This window comes from Notamacropus eugenii, chromosome 5 (assembly GCF_028372415.1).
Source record: "Notamacropus eugenii isolate mMacEug1 chromosome 5, mMacEug1.pri_v2, whole genome shotgun sequence".
In the NCBI taxonomy this organism is placed as follows: Eukaryota; Metazoa; Chordata; class Mammalia; order Diprotodontia; family Macropodidae; genus Notamacropus; species Notamacropus eugenii.
This window is the reverse complement of record NC_092876.1, coordinates 110868299-110886099: the sequence shown is the minus strand read 5'-3', so window position 1 is coordinate 110886099 and position 17801 is coordinate 110868299. Positions and strand designations below refer to the sequence as shown.

The following is a 17801-nucleotide window of genomic DNA, read 5'->3' as shown; positions in this document are numbered from 1 at the left end:
CAAGTCTTTGCAACTTCATTTGATTTTTCCTTGGCAAAGATATGGTTTGCCATTTCCTTCTCCAACTCATTTACAGATGAGAAAACTGAGGCAAACAGGGTTCTGTGATTTACCCAGAATCACACAGCTAATAAATGTCTGAGATTGGAGTAGAAGCCCTGAAGAATTTTGTGATTATCCACTGCACTACCTAGATGCCCTTTTCCTCTTTGGGCCATCCCATATTAGCTGAATATTTTTCTCAGATGTTCTTCTGAACACTACACAGTTCTGAGTCTTAGTTAGGTGATATACATAGAGTGGCATCATGCCTCAAACGTCCCCTTCCCTGCCTGCTCAGTTTTCTACAAGAGAAAGAGGCCTGGATTAAGTAAGAATCCAGAGCACTGGATCCCAATCCTAGCTAGTGGTGTGACCATGGGAAAATTACTTAAACTTTCTATCCTCAGTTTTATCCTGTAATATCAGAGGATCTATATGTATCCATGACATATAAGTGTTTTTCCAGATTTAACTTTTTGTAGTTCTTAAGACAGTCAAGCATAGGGCAAACATGTGGCACAGATGATGGAGTTCTGGGCCTCGAGTCTGGAAGACTCATGTTTCTGAATTCAAATCTGGGTCATACACTTACCATCTGTGTTGCCTTGGGCAGGTCACAGAACCCCCTTTGCCTCAGTTTCCTCACCTATAAAGCTGATTTTGTTGTTGCTGTTGGTTTTTGTCCTTCATTCTCAAAGAACACCATGGCATCAGGAAGGTGATGCCTCTACTTGCAAGTGAGGCAGGGCTGTTCAAAGTCACCAGCCTCACTTTCTCCTCTGGAGCCATCTGGGTGCCGTGGCCAGATATACATCAGGAACACTGGAGATGGCTCTGCATGCAATGGGAGACCTTGGCTTCTTTAAGCTGAGGACTTTTCCAGGTCTCAGTTTAGCTGAGACAATATGCATTCAGTGATTTAGGCTAGGTGAGAAATGAGACAACCAATGGACTGTTTAATCTAGTAAAAAAAGAAAATCAGTCTGGGAGAGGAAAACTCTTAGTGCTTCTTGGCAAAACAGAAACAATTGCTATTTACATTCACTCTGAGTCAGCAGAGCCCAAACAATGACCACTAAGTGGGGTTAGGCTGCGACCTATTGCTGGTCAATCAGTGAGAGGCTGAGTGAATTGGGGAAAAGGAAAGGGAAAGGGAAAAGCAAGGTAAGGAAAGGCAAATAAAGGGAAAAGAAAAAGTATGTAACAAATATTCAGAGTCAAGCAAAACAAATAAACCATGTTGGACATGTCCCAGCATCTGTTTCTCATTTTGCCTACCATGCTGTCCACTGCAACAAACACTTATGGCTTGTATCTGGGCCTCACACTGTGCTGGACACTCTGGGGGATTTAAAAAGAATTTCAAATCAGTGAAATCTTCCTCATTGTGGCACTCCCCCATTCCTGAAACCCACCCAAGAAAATCAGGGTGTGCTGGAGCCAGTTCTGTATTAGCTTGGGAGAGCCAACTATTCAATGTTCAGTGTGAACATTTATCCCTAAGAACCCCCCAAATATGTAAGCTGGAGTTTGATTTACTGCTCTGTTGATTGTCTAGACTTACAAAAGTAATGGAGAAAATGTTACTAATATAGATTAGATTTAAAAGTGTGTCTTGCACGTTTTTTTCCCCCTGAAGAATCAGTTGTGAAACATTTACCAGCACATGCATAAACTTCTCATTGATCATTCTATTATGTACTCTCACTCCTCAGATGAATTTCACACATTTGAGTCATGAAGTTTTTTGGCGGGTAGGGGAACATAATTTGCTAAAATTGTTAAAAAGGAGAGACATATGGTGCATTTCAAATACTCAGTATTGATGGAGTCACATTGATTCATGATAAAGACATGATCCAGGAGAGATGGATTGAACACTTCTAGAGTGCTCTCTCAACAGACTGTCATCACTCAGTGCTGAAGCCATTGACTGTTTGCCTCAGTCTGATGTTAAGCCCCTCTCCCAAATTTCCAACTGAAGAAGAAGGTTTGAATGCCATTAGGCTCCTCTCCTGTGGCAAAACCCCTGGTGCTGATTGTATTCCAGCTGAGATTTATAAGGTAGGGTGTCCATTGCTCATAAAAAAGCTGATAAAAATTTTCTGAGTTATGTGGCAAGAGGAGGTTATCCCCTAGGTGTTCAAGGATGCCTTCACTTTCCATCTCTATAAAGATAGAGGAAATAGATTGTCCTGTGACAATGGAGGGGTGGGGGGTGGGGGGGCTTTCTCTTAGTCATTACTGGCTAAATTCTTGGCAGAATCTTCCCCTATAGGTTCATACTCCATCTGGAAGATGGTCATTTGCCTGAGAAACAGTATGGCTTCAGAAAAGGCTGAGGAATTGCTGATAGGTGCTTGTTACCCAACTTCTTCAGGAGAAATGCCAGGAGCAGAATAGAGGTTTGTACAGAAGGTTTAGCGATCTGATTTGGGTACTTTGATACTGTCAGTTGTGAAGGATTTTGGAAATTATGTCAAAGATGGTTGTCCAGAGAAGTTCATCAGAATTGTAGGTCATCTTCCTGATGGCCTGTTTGCCGGGGTTCTGGATAGTGGACAATGCTCTTGTGCCTTCCCAGTCCCCAATGGAGTGAAACAGGGCTATGTGCTTGCTCCCATGCTTTTTAAAAGCAGGATGTTTTCAGCAATGCTGTCAATTCCTTTCAATGAGTATGAACACAGCATCAAGGACAACCACCACGCTGACAGTAAAGTATTGATCTTGAAAAGACTAAAAGCCAAGATTAGGACTTCGCAGCGGTCGCCGTTGCCTCAGCGTCCACCAGAAGAGCCATACACCCGCGGCGCCGCCCGCCACTCAGGCTTCCGAAGGCCGAGGCGATGGCAGCATCGCGGTGGGACGCAGAGTGGGGAGGCAGGACGTAGGGGTGCTGTCCTGGGGCAGGCGGGCCGGCGGTGGGGGCAGGGAGTGGATGCACAGTGTGGAGGAGGAGGAGGAGGGGCTGGAATGAGAGTATTTCTGGGGGATCATTTACGCCTTCTGCTACCCCTGTAAGAGCTTGCAAGACCAAGTGGATCGAACAGAAAGGCGATGCAGATCGCTTCCAGCTCACCAGCAGAGCCTGCTTACTGTTTCTTCTTCTCTTGGACAAAGTTTGGGAATGCATTGAAAGTAATCAAGATATACTACGAACCACTGTGAATGGCTGCGTACCTATGTTTGAAAATAAGAAGGTTGGAGAAGCCGGGACAGGGAAGATTATGCCAGCATCCACCTTGGATATGGATAAATGAAAATCTACAGGGAAACAATTTGTGGGAGATTGGAGTGAAACTGGGAAAGCTGAGAGAGATCCTTGCTACCAGCCAATCATTCAAATAATTGTAAAAAAATTTCCAAAGGATAGATGGGATCCTTCCAAAGTAAGTATTCTGGTAAATAATGCTGGACTAGGAAGATTGATATGGGAAATAGCTATGCTGGGTTATGCTTGTCAAGGAAATGAATGGAGTTTCTTAATGCTCTTTTCTCCCAATTTTGTACTCAACAGATGCTCTGAAATTAACACACATAAACTTTATCTCTGGATTCATCAATTTATCAATAAAGTTCAGCTGATCATATTCTACCATTCTATTTTCCTGGTGTTGATTCCCATAGACTTCCTCCTGCTTCTAACTTTTCTATGAAAGCAGGAGATTTTGTTTCTTTTCTTTTTTAAATTATTATTGTATTTATTTTTTTAATGTTCTATAATCACTACCATAAAACTTAGATTTTTACCTCCCCACACACCTACCCCTTCTACCCCCCTCCCTCTCCAAGACGGCATACAATTCTATATAGGATCTACATATACTTTCCTATTGAATACGTTTTGACTATAGTCATGCTGCGTAGATGACCTAAAATAAGTGGAAGAAATCATATAACAAATCAAAACGTAATATACACACACACACAAACATGATATGCTACATACTGCTAATGAATTTCATAGTTCTTTCTCTGAGTGTGGAAGGCATTTTGCCTTAGAAAACCATTGGGAATTTTTTTTTTTTTTGAGTTCTTGGGTTATTATGAAGTTCCAAGTCTACCAGAAAAAACTCTGGCACAATGTGGTCGTTGCTGTGCACAAAGTTCTCCTGGTTCTGCTCCTTTCTCTCAGCATCAGATCATAAAAGTCCTTCCAGGCCTCCCTGAAGTCTTCTTGTTCATTATTTCTTATGGCGCAATAGTACTCCATTAGATTTATGTACCATAATTTATTCAGCTATTCCCCAATTGATGGGCATCCCCTTGATTTCCAGTTTTTGGCAACTACAAAGAGTGCTGCTATAAATATTTTTGTACATGTGGGACTCTTTCCTATTTTTATGATCTCTTGGGGATACAGCCCTAGAAGCAGGATTGCTCAGTCAAAGGGCATGCACATTTTTGTAGCCCTTTGGGCATAGTTCCAAAGGGCTCTCCAAAATGGTTCGATGAGCTCACAGCTCCACCAACAATGACTTAGTGTTCCAACTCTCCCATATCCTCTCCAACATTTGTCATCTTCCTGTTCTGTCATGTTTGCCAAGATAGCAGGAGATTTTCAGGAGATATACTCTGAATGCAAACTCCGGGATTGTACTGCTCCCTGTTTCTTCATAGACACAACCCATAATGTCATTGATTACATTGATACAATATGGAAAATACTGAAACCTAGGTCCTTTTCTATATCACTTTGAAAATCTGGCAAATTGAACTTTTGGTTGAATTGAGCTATGTCATTCAAATGCCAAAAACATGTTTGCCTAAAAAGACCATTTTATGAAGAACTCACACAAAGCAAGTGCTCAGAGAGAAGTTAGAAGAAGTTATACAAGGACATAGTCAAATCTGTCTGAAGAAATTTGAAATTGATTGTGAGTCACGGAAGACAGGCAAAGGACTGTCCAACAAGGCATCCCTTCAAAGAAGGTGCTGCATTCCTTGCAAGAGACTTGAAATAGCTCAAAAGAAATGCAAGAGGCACAAATTTCAAGAATCTACTCCAAATGTTCACATGGGCCATTTGTGCCTGACCTGTGCTAACACATTCTAACTCATATTGGTATGACCAACCACAATTGGACAAACTGCTACTTGACTCGAACATAGTGATGTTTTGTTCCTAAGCACCCAAAGCTGGAATGTTTGTAAGTTTTGCCAGTGACCAAATGTTCAGCATAGGCTGCAAGAAAAGCATGTGACTTAGAGGAGATTCTTGAAAACAAACATTGAACCCAAGAGAAGGATTTGGGTTAGTTTTGTGTGAATGGAAAAGAGATATTGTCCCATCTCTAGCCTGGGGCAGTAGGGTGGGTGGCTGGGGTGGGACTTGACCCAACTTATTTCCTTCTTCTGAGCTCTTGGGAGCGTGAAATAATAGGGTGAAACTTTCCCATCCTCAAAAGCTATTCAAATGGAAGATTGCTTTTGCTTTGGATGGGATAGTTGTATTGTTCCTAACCTAGCAGAGGGGAGGGGAGGAGGAGCTTGGGACCACACAAAGCAGGACACAGAGAGCAGAAATGTGCAGGAATTGTTTAATTATCATTCTATCTAGTTGACATTGAATTAGTCACTTGAATAAAAGTAGAACCTTTGATTTTCTCATTTCTCTAGCATGTTAAGATCTCAGATACAAATGTTAAGCTGCCTCCAGTGGATTCATCCTAGCTGTTTCTTCTCCACAAGCCTCTGAAGTAGGCAATAAGGGGGCATCATCTGTATTTTGAAATCAAAGAGTTTTGTCACTGCAAATGTATTTCCTTTTATGGGCAAGGTAGTGCAGGAGATGGAGAGCAATATCTTTGCCTTAACAGAAATATGAGAATAGAATATCAGGGCCTGAGATTTAGTCTGAATGATACAGATCTACACAATATTGACTTTAAAGGTTAGATTCAGACCTTTCACCTCCAAGTTCAGGTCTCCATTTGTTAACATACGGTTGCCTCAAGGAGTTGGCATACTTCTCCTGGGTAAGTTGAAAAGCTAATCTGGAGTGAATTGATAATATTGGCTAATGGTTTCTAGCATATATACAGTAATTTAAAGTTTACAAAATACAGGTTCTGTCCCTTTAACTTCACAACATCTATGAGGTAGGTGCCATTACTACCCCCATTTTACAGATGAGGAGACTGAGTCTGATAGAAATTAAATGACTTGCCCAGAATCCCATAGCTAGTGAGTGTCTGAGGAAAGAATTTGAACTCCAGCTTTCCTGAAACCAAGTCCAAGGTCCTATCCACAGAGCCACCTCGTGGCCTAACTACTAAAATGTCACTGGTTCTAAATAAAGTCAGATCCGTGAATGGTGGAGCCATTAATATTCAGTAATCATATTCATCAATATGATTTCTCCAAGATTAATTTTCAGATAGTGCCAGTAATCAAGTCATTTTCCTGCTTTGAAAAGAGCTTTCAGTTGCTAATGGGGCTAAGAGTTTGGGTAGGTAACCTTTGTAGAAAATCAGCAATGGTTCCCAGGCTGGATTAAGAAATCCTTTTATCCCAAATATAATAATTCAAGATCTCCTTATTGAAGCAAGTATAGTGGACAAACCCAAAACTGGTATTGAATTAGTTCCCATAAATACCAAAAAGTAAATACTAATCTCCTCCACCTTACAAATGTTTTCCAGGCTTTAAGGATTCAGAGCAGCCATTCACCTTTCTTGTGTGTGTGTCATAAACTCTTTGACCATGTGATGATACCTGAAGACCCCTTCACAGACTAATGTAAGTAGATGAATTTATACATTTTTAAAATTTATTTGTAAATATTTATACATTTATTTTTAAAAAGTATGCTATTTTGAATTTTTTTCTTTTTCAAGTTCGTAGACATAATACTTATATACTGAACTTTTGTGGAGGAGTGGGGGTGGAGGAGAGTGCTCTATATATGCGGGATGAAAGAACTCTTGCTCTAGGCTTTTCATTCCATGGCTGACCAAATATGAATGGGATAAACATAAGATTAGGAGATAACATATTTACAGAATCCTCCAGAAATACCCCAACCTGTGTTCATTGGCAGTTGCATATACCACATTTCTAATTGAGGCAAAGAGAACTGGAAGAAGATTTATCCCTCAAAAATGGCAGTTCAAAAAGGGGTGATTGTTTTTGAACATTTTCTTTCTTCAAGAATTCTTTCCGGAGGTGAAGTCCTCAGTAAGAATGCTATCATTCTAATGGAGTCAGCTTGAAGATTGCCAGTAGTATGAACAGCGTATGTCTTTCCTGAGGAGTCAGGTACAAAGGTGAGAGTGCTCTTGTTTTCTTCTGAAAAGTTGTAGAAATTACAGCTCTGTGACAGTCCAGATGCTATGGGAAAGGAAAAAGTATTAGTCCAAAATGGTAGAATTACAGTGTCTTGCATGTGTAAGAGGCCTTCCATAGGCTGTGTACTGATTTTTCCCTGGCCTGCAGAAAATTTGGCCAGAGGAAGAATCATCTGTCTATACCATGCTATAGTTTGAAAAGGAGAGAGTATACTCTTCTAGCTGAGAACCAGACTTCTCTTTCAGGCATTCCCTTTTTACTCTAATAGACGTCCACATTGGGTATTTGTTCATTGGCAAATGACCCCTTGACTTTTTAGTCAAAAATTGCTTTCCTGGGCTTTGAGATGCCCTGCCCAGTTTCTTCCAGCTCTCCTGATCTGGGCAAAGAATGAAGAGTCTCCTTCTTGTTAAATAAAAGTCACCACAGGGCTACATAACTGGTAATTAATTAAGTGATCAGGATGATTAGGAAATGGTATAGCAGTTAAGTTTTGTAGCTATCTCAAAGTAATTGGACAGACAAGGTCCCCAGCCTTTACTCCCCCAAATTCCTTCAACCCATCAGTTAATCCCACAGGGAAGAAAGTTTGCAAAAAATTTTTCCCTCATTTATCTATTTGTTGACTGGAGCAACGAGTCCTTAAGGTGCAAGTGAGTACTCCCTAAACAACTGGAAGGGTTATTAACATACAACTTTCTGAGGAATTTCATCAGTTCCTATGGCTTCAGTGTCTAAGTATGAAACAAAGTCTTATCTCTTTCTTCTTCAAACAAAGTGCACAGACACTGTAGCCCAAATAGGAGAGGAGTCATTTGTACATTTGTACAACTGAGCAGTCACAGGCTTCTTCATTTGGATTTCACTTCCAAAAGATCTAATAAGATCACAGATTTGGAAGGTATCTTGTAGAATTTAGTAAACATCTTCCTACCCAACTTTCCATCCCCAAGAAGTAATGATGAAATTTAGCAATAAATGGAAATGATTTTTTAAAAGGCACTCCCAACCCTAATCTTTCCTCTAACACCACTCTGTGTTCAGATGTGTGTGCCCTCTTCTTTATCTTGCATAGTTTAGGAAGGAGGGACATGATTGACTGTCCCTAAGAGAAGTCTTCCTCAGCCTTAGAAGTCCCTTGTCAGCTTCATTTCCAGTTTTCTTCCACCCTACTTGAATGAGTGAAGAAGCCCTTAATAAGCGTTTACTCTGTGCCAAGCACCCTGCTCAGCCATCCTGTTCCCCCAACTTAGCACAGAAACAGATTTCTGTTCCCACAGGTCTTACTTCTGCCTCTGAACAAAAATGCACCCCAGTGAACATCCATGACTGCCCAGTTAGAGACCTGGCTTGATGTCATGCAGGCAGGGAGCATCAGTAGGAGAGAGCTCTCAGTGAATCTCCTTGAATTTACTTCTCTTTACTTTGTTTCTGTTCTCACACTGGGGGCTGGGTTCCACCACAGGAACACTAATCTAGTTTCTGGAATAATCCAATAAAATGACCCTATCTATACTAGAAGGACAAGTTAAGGACACAAGGACTTCAGAATCTTCAAAGCAGAGGTATTGAAGACTACACTTGGAACAGGTAGCTTGTTGTCCTTCTGGTACTGCTGTGAAGAAGCTGAAATAGAGATTCATAGTGAAAAGGCTGATACTTAACCATGAAAGAGTTTTAGAAATTCAGTTGCCACATTGAGATATAAAGGATCCATATGAGGAATGAAAGGTTTCAGATTCATTTCTACAAAAGTCCTACAAACAAAGAAAAAAAAGGATGTCAGTTATAATACTATTAGTCATACTTCCTGCCTCTGTTGTGATCAAACACAAACTCATTCTTTTCCAATCCCATGGCCCCATGCCCCAAATTTCTGTAATTATCTACTGTATAGTTACATACCTTTCAAATGTATCACTCACATCCTATGAGGGAAAGAAAAATGAGTAAGTTCAGTGAAGTTCCTAAATTGATTCCACTAAAGTCATCTATAAACTCATAGAATCCCTCTCCTTCCCTCCTCTTATGCTGCCCTAGGGACTTTCGTTGCCCTTTTCTTTTTCCTCCATCTCTCCTCTCTCCCTGTTCCTCCTCTTTCCCTCTCTCTCTTACTAAACTTCAACTTGGGAAAAGTAGATTTTGGACACAACTTTCTAAGATTGTAGGAGATGCTTGGGCAGTCCCAGTGTTGTGCTAGCCAAAAGGTGGTCAAGCCAGATATCTCCGGGACTCCACATATTTATCTCATTGTGTGATAAGAACTATTCAGGTATTTTCTATCACAATGCAAAAAAGAGAAGAATGATTGATAATCATTAGGAAAAACTCCTAAGAATGAATGGAGTTCTGCTAGACAGTCAACTCCATAGGATTCTAAATGCTTCCAGAAGTTGAACTCTTAGTATGGTGCCTGTAACATAGTAGGTACTTAATAAATGTGTATTGATTAATTGATTTTAGTGCCTCTCAGGACAGCTATTGCTGTCTTCATAAGTGATTAAGCCAAACTGACAGGCAAGGTCCTGCACATGAACTCATTCTACCCAACATCTACACATGGAGCCCTCCCCAATGCTCTAGGCCAAACCCTGTAGGGGCAAACATCTCATCACTCAGGAGTGACTCCTGTCTCTTTTTCCCCAGGAGGCACAAGTCACACACAGCAGAAGACAAGAGTAAATCCCAGAAGAAATGTCTAGGAGGGGCAGCTAGATAGCTAGATAGCTCTATCCATTGATAGAACACTGACCCTGGAATCAGGAAAACCTGAGTTCACATGTGGCTTCAGACACTTACTAGCTGTGTGACCCTGCCAAGGCACTGAACTACAAATTACCTCAATAACGAAGTCTAGAAAGAGGCAATGAAAGAATATGTCATCAGTTTCCTCTCCCCATATCATGAGAATCCACTAATCTCACCTGTAGAAGTTCTATATTTGATTTCTGGTTCTTTTCCTCCAATTCTGTTATTTTGTCTGTAAGAAAGCTGCTTTTTCTGGACATCATGGCCTCCCACTCCTTCTTTTGCTCCATTATGTCATGTTCCTGGGCAGCTTCCATCTCTTTCAGCTTCTGATAGAGCTTGATGAACTTCTCATTGCCTGTCCCCATTATGAGTTCCTCTACTTCTGCTGTCCCAGTCTTCTCTTTATTCTTCAGGTATTCCCCTATTTCCTGTATTTTTTCTTCAAAATTTTTTCTGGATATATCTTGATGGTCCTGTAAGAAAGAATGTTATTGGGGTGATATACATAGAGCTACTTCATGGCCTCATCCCATCCCTGCCCACTCAGAGTGACATAAATGCAAAAAAATAATGAATGTAATAGTATGAGTCAAGTGCCCAAGATTCCAGTGCCAGTCAGCTGTGTGACCTTGAAAAACTTCTCTGGCTTCACTTTTGTACTCTAAAATCAGCAATGATTTATCGATATGGGAATGGACTTTTCCAGCTCTAACTTTTTGGGATTCTTTAGACCACTGAACAACCTATTCCTTCTCTAGCCTCTACCTGTCTTGTGCTAAAAGAGCTGTTTCCTTCTCCGTCTAATTGAAGGTTTGCCACCGACCATTGCAGTCCAGGAGAATATCACCTCTTTATTTTTCCAAACTTGTTTTCCCATTTTCTAAAGAAATATCTAAAACTCCCAAACCCAGAAAATTATCCATCATTTATCCTGTTCTCTTCTTTGATCACTCTTCTGCTTTCCAAATAATCAAGCTTTCTTAAAATCCATGAAAACATGTGAATTTAAACTTGATTGTGAAGTTTTTTTAAGAAATATATTGGCTTTGGTCCAATCTTTTCTGCTTAGAACTTGTCCAGTTACCCCTGACTTCAATATCCTGTCATGAGTCTCTGTTTCCTGTTAAGTCTAATTAACACTTCTTTGACAAGAATATGAAGCCCTTGACAACCTGATGCTCACCTATATGTATAGAGGCTTCTTTAATGTTCAGGCTATCTCTGTTACTATCCAGTTTCTCTCCCTCTATACCACTGGTCATGTTAATCCCTAATGCCTGCATTAACACCACTCTTCTTGAAGCCTCCCACCAGTGGACAACTCTGGCTTCCTGACCATCACAAACCTCAATGACATTTTACTTGCTCTACTCATGCTGGAATCACTGGGTCTTTATGTCACATCATTGAATTAGAAGTCAAGTGCCAAGTCAAGCACTGTGTCTTTGGAAAATTTAATTTTCTTTCCTCTAAAATTTGTCACAGGGCTCTCACTTGACAACATGACACTTGATGGGTTGTTGAATTGACTGCATTCTTCAGGCCATAATGAAGAAAATATGATCTCAAATTCCTTTGTCTTTCTTGATAAGCCAAATTATGAGGCTCTCTTGTACAGCCACAAGAATGCTGACAAAGATATCTCCATCTTTTTGTTTTTGTTTTGTTCAAATTCCATGTCCAAGTCCAGTATGAGTGGGACGTCTTGGTGATGTGTAAAATCCTCCAAGTTATTTTTGGAACTCCAGACCTCCTTTCTGTTCAATATGAGTAAGTGACCACCTAATGACCACTTAGTCAGTTGAGATGTCCCATGCTTTCCCCAGCTCCACCTCCACCCCACCTCCATCCCACTGATATGTCATTTTTTGCTATCAAGAGCAAGGTCTAGCAACCAATGAGATTCTGTATTTCACTATGTCTCCTGCATGTCTGGATACCAAATCCTCTCGAAATAAGATCCTGGAAGAGTGGAGCCATCTCATATTATGAGGAAGATCTGATGTCTACTTCATTAGAAGGGACTTAGGACCCTTTAAAAAAATGCCCTTGGCTTACTGCTCTGTTTTCTTGCAGGTTGGCAATTTTAATCCTCATACAAGGAGACCTGTAACTTCTTCTGCATAAAGGTGATAATAACATAGTTACCTCTCTGAGTCACCTATGCAAATATGAAAAATGCTATGGAAATGTGCTCCTAGCTTTCCAGTCTGCTTAAACTTTATTAAACTTCTTAAATGTCTTGCCCTCCATGAACTCTAGGACCCAGTGACACTAACCTGCTTGCTGTTCCTCAAACAATCTTCCATATGTCCATATACTTCATTCATTATCATTGGCTTTCCCCTTTGCCTGGAACTCTCTCCCTCCCCATTTCTGCCTGCTGGCTTCCTGTCCTCCCTCAAGTCCCAGCAAAAAATCTAAAGCCTTTATGGATCTCTCTTCATGCTAGTCCCTTCCTAGTGTTCATTATCTCCCATTTATCCTTCATATATCAGGTTATTTATAAGTTGTCTCTCCCATTAAACTGTGTGTTGCATGGGAAGAAGGACCATTATTTTGCCTTTCCTTGGATCTGCATAATTTAGTGAAGTGCCTGGAACATAGTAGGTCCTAAATAAATGCTCATTGACTGACATTAAGTATAATGGTAAAAAGATAATGCAACACTTCTTTTTAAAGTCATATTTCATACTGGGTCATACAATTTAGTTAACAAAGGTGTTCATTTCTTAAAGCTTATTTGCTGACTAAATCTGACATTTGGTTAGGCACCCTCCCCCAACTCCTCTCACCTCAAGAACTTACTTCTCTGCTTTGGTGGATGGAAGGGTTTGAGCCTGAGTACCACAGATCAGAAAACTGAAGCAGCAAAGCCCAGATGGAATCCACCAAACCAGCCACACATTATTGAATTTCAGGTTAGGAGACATTGTTTTGATTCAAAGTTTCTATGCTCACCAGTGGTAAGAACAAGGGCAAGGGACAAGATGTTTATGAACTTTAGTTTCCTCATCAATGATGGTTAATAATGAGAAGCTTGTTATGAAATCCATCAGAGACTGAGTGCTCAGTGAAGAAGAAACTTCATTTGTTGCCTCTGGTTCTTTTCTCTGGCTACATCCTATGCCTGGAATGCTCTCTCTCCTCTGCTTCACTTACTGACCTTCTGGGCATCCTTTATGTGCAACTAAAACCTCATCTTTTTTGGAAAACCTTCTCAACTCCCTGTAGTTCTCATGCTTTCCCTCTGTTAATTAGTTCCTATTGATCTTCTGTATAGCTTGCTTTGTATAGATTGTTTGCAATCTATATACTCCATGAAATTGTAAACTCCTTGAGGACAGTCTATCTTGTGCTTGTTTTTGTATCTCAGCACTTAGTACAGTCCTAAAAAATAGTAGGCACTTAATATAGATGGAAGATATTATTTAAAGAGTCAGAATCAGATACTTACAGTCCACCCCACAGTCCATGCCAGGGATCTCTCCTTCTCATGAAATAGAAGTTTCTGAATTTCTTTCACCTGGCAGGCCAAGATTCCAAGATGTGTCTGGATTATCTTCTGTAAGAGAAACAGAAATAAATATTAACCAGGAGGCCTAAGGCCCATAAAATGTGTGCTTTTGAGAGGCTAGTACTGTTTGAATACTGTAGAGGGGAAAGTCACAGCATGAAGAAGACCTCCAATGTATAGCTGGGTACTCAGGAGACAGTTCCAAGGGAAAGATTAAATCAGAGGCAACCAAAATGACCATGGAGGGATCACTATAAAGAAATACCTCAGGCTTCCTGGAGAATTTCCCCTGACCCTTGTATGGCTCACCCTATAACCCAGAGCAGCCACTGCAATGGGCCAGTGTATGTGATCCTCATGACTCTCTGATTTAGAGCAGGCCACACAAAGTAGCATCTTGTCACTCTCACAAAACAGCTTTTGATCTTTCCGGTGCAGCTCACACATGCCTTCTCCTTCAGAGTGCATGGCAATGACAGCCTGCAGAGTTCTCAGGTGGGAGAATTCCCAGCATGTAGGACAACAGAAAGGCAGAAAGCTTTTTTTCCTGAGACAAGACCAGCAAGCATGATGTCCACAGTCAATGGTGATTGTTTTTGAGACCACATTCCAGCAGATGGCACAAATACCCTCTGCCTCTTCTTCAATCTCAGCTACAAGCATCATGAGGAGAGACAATGAGAGACAATGAGGGAGCTCCTTCTATTCTCAGTTTGTTTTTAGTTCAAAGCAAACACATTTCATGAAATGGCATAGTAAGCAAAGTAACAACCAAATTTCCCTAAAAACCTGGGGCAAATGCTTCTAGAAATGCAGATATCATTAAGGAGGGTGATGGTCAGCTGGATGGCACAGGGAATAGAGCACTGGCCCTGGAGTTAGAAGGACCTGAGTTCAAATCTGCCCTCAGACACTTGATGCTTCCTAGCTGTGTGACACTGGGCAAGTCACTTAACCCAAATTGCCTTGTCTTCCCCCCTCAAAAAAAAGAGGAAGGGTGGGCACAACTAGGGGACACTGTAAAAAATTGTGTGTGTGTGCGTGCGTGTGCTTGCGTGATTTGGATGGGGAAAATCAGTCTCAGGTTGAGTTGCCTGACCATGATCAGATAGCTAGTCTGCAACCTATGGCCAACATCCAGCCACCTGTTTTTGTACGATCCAAGAGCTGTTTTTTAGTCAGCACTGAGGTAGAGTCAGATATGAGGATGAACTCCAGTCTTCCTAATTTCAGGACTTACATTCTGGTCATATGCAATAGTGACCAAATAGAACACAAAGCCCCTGTGAAGTAGGTAGTATTATTTTCTGCATTATAATTGGGGAAAATTAGGATGAGAGGTTTGGCAGCTTGACCAGGGTAGACATTTTAGTTGAAGTCTAAAGTAAGATTCCAACTCAGATCTTCCTCATTCCAGGGCTTGCTCTCTATTCACCAAAGCACAGAGAGGCCATCTAACACTTCTGGCTTCCATTGGTAGAGTCAACCAGGATGGAGTCCTCTCCCCTGAGTACAAATCCTTTTGTCTCTCTTTACTTCAGGAAACAGTGGTTGTTGAGTGCTTTCAGTCTTCCTCACTCCATCTGGGGTTTTCTTGGCAAGGATACTAGAGTGGTTTGCTAGTTCCTTCTCCAATTCATTTTACAGATGAGGATCTGAAGCTAACAGGGTTTGATCAAGTGACTTTCCCAGGAACACAGAGCTAGTGAGTGTCTGAAGTCAGATTTGAACTCATGAAGATGAGTGTTCCTGACTTCAAACCTAGTGCTCTATCCACTGGGTCATCATCTAGCTACTCCAGGAAACTAGAAAACTATAAATTGTAGGTCAGTTTCCAATCTGCATTGGTACAGGTTAGAGAATCTGTTTCCTCACCTGGTGCTGTTTTCATATATGAAATCCTGAGTCCAAAAAACAAACACTGAGTGCATGCAGCTTTTTAAAATGTATAAGAGATACACTTACTGGCATTAACTTTTAAAAGTAGAGCAACTGACTCAGTTTGACTATAGACTTCATCACCCTTTGTACCCTAAGAGCACCAGTTTCCTAACACAGGTTAATTGGTTGTTAAGCCCCTGGATCTTTAAAAAAATGTAGATTGAGGATTGAACTGTACAAACTAAGAAGGACCTTTCCCTTCTCTCTTTGTCTTTATACTTTAATTCTTATTAACAGTTGCCATCCTAAGGATTTCTTCTTGATTCAAAATGGCTGACGCAAAGCAAGCACTGGATAAGTGTTTATTGGGTGATTATAAAGCATCTGATTGTACGTGTGAATGTGTGTGTTTGTGTGTGTGTGTACATGAAATCCCATATGTTACTAACCATTAATTCTGTGAAATAAGATACTGGCATACTATTGATTACTCCTGTTTTATACACAGGGAGGTTAACTAACTTGTCCAAAGTTACACAACTAAATATCATAGACAGCACTGGCCTTTTTCACTAACCCTCCCTCTCCCTCAGTGTTCCATATTTTGATAAGAAAAGTGTGTTTTAAAGGAAATACCATGGAATTTGGACTCAAAGTTCTTAGGCTCAAATCCTACCTATAGAACTTTCTATCTGTCTGACACTGGACACTTAAGTCACTTAAATATCTTTTGATTTCAGTTCCCCTCATATGTAAACTGAAGTGGTGGAACAAGATGAATCCTAATGTTTCCATCCAGTTCTAAATCCTTGGTCTTCTCTAACAAAAGAACTTTCCTCAGAGGAAAACTTACCTTTGATGTTGCCTCAGGAATTCAGGTTGGAGGAGCATCTCAGCTCAGAGATACTAAAGTGACTTGTGGCTTGGCTTTTATGATTCCCAGGTAAGTCCCCTCCCTCATAAACATTCCCCACTTCTGGAAGCACTAGCCTAAGTTAATTCTAAAAACACAACCAGGAAAATTCTTTTATACCTTTTTCAGCCTCCCAGACCTCTCTTAGCACCTTATTCCAAGAAGGTGTTAACTCCTCAATCAATCAATTACTATTTATTAAGTGCTTACTAAGTGCTAAACTTGGTGTTAAACCGTGTAATACAAATCAAAACAAAAATTGAATTCTGCCCCTCAAGTCAATTCCCATGGACAAAATGTCAGTGGGAATTTTGTCCCATTCACATTCTATGGGAGAGACAATCTGAACATAAATATGTAGTTATAAAATATCTGAGGGATGAGTGAGGGAATTTGAGCTGAAATGTGTTTTTAGAAAACAAGAAGGGGTTTGACTCATTTGGCCAATTAATCAGCACTTACCTCTGCCAAGCCTAGAGGCCTGTATTGGGCTACCCGAGTCTTTCCTACCTCACCTCCGAGGTCTTCGGCTGGCCACGCCGGATGCACGTATGAGAGAAAGGACGTTCCAGAGTCGAACAGGGGTTGAGCTTTATTTCAGGGTCTGGGTTACAAATGCAGGAGGGTCTTCCTTAGGAGGAAGAGGGGGAGATTTCCTAAGGAGGCTAAGCTTAAGGGATTGGAAGTAGAAGTACAAGCGGGGAGAGAGGGGGAGGGGAGAGAGGAAAAGAAAAGAAGCGGAGCCCTACTTTTCTCTTTGGCTCCACACGTGCTAAGAGAGAGCTTTCTGGCTTCCTCAATACTACTTAATCTTCAGCCACACAGTTTGCATCTCAATACCATGCTGTTAGGTAACTAGGTGTGCTCCAATCCGGGACGACCTCGAGGGCAGGGAGACTCCACCCATCAGGTATCTCCGGGGGAGAGGCGGAAATACCCGAGCTATCCGAGCTAGCTCAGTCTGACCTTCTCGAACCCCCGCTGTTCATGGAGGGCCTCGTAAGACTCTAAGATTTAGAAGTCCCACTTTTACCCGCCCGAGACCGTCCACACGGAATTGAGCTTCCAGTCCCAACATACCTCCTTAGCTCCTAGTTAGAGTAAGGACCTTGGACAACACTTGGAAACCCTGGTCTTCAAAGTAGCGATTATTAAAAATAATCTTATTTTCCCCCATTTACATGTAAAGACAATTTTTAACATTCATTGAAAAAAAAATTTATAGAGTTCCAAATTTCCTCTCCCTCCCTCACCTCCTCCCTTCCCAAGTTAGCAATTTAATATACGCTATACGTATTCAATCATGCAGAACCTATTACTGTATTAACTATGTTATGAAAGTTGACAAATCCAAAGGGGTGTGTGTGTGTGTGTGTGTGTGGGTGTGTGTGTGTGTGTGTGTGTGTG

At 41.0% G+C, this 17801-nt stretch overlaps 1 pseudogene; it reads left to right on the top strand.

The window, feature by feature from the left end:
• The first annotated feature begins 2527 nt into the window (after window positions 1-2527).
• On the top strand, window positions 2528-4758 carry LOC140507659 (carnosine N-methyltransferase pseudogene; annotated as a pseudogene).
• Window positions 4759-17801: the final 13043 nt, after the last annotated feature.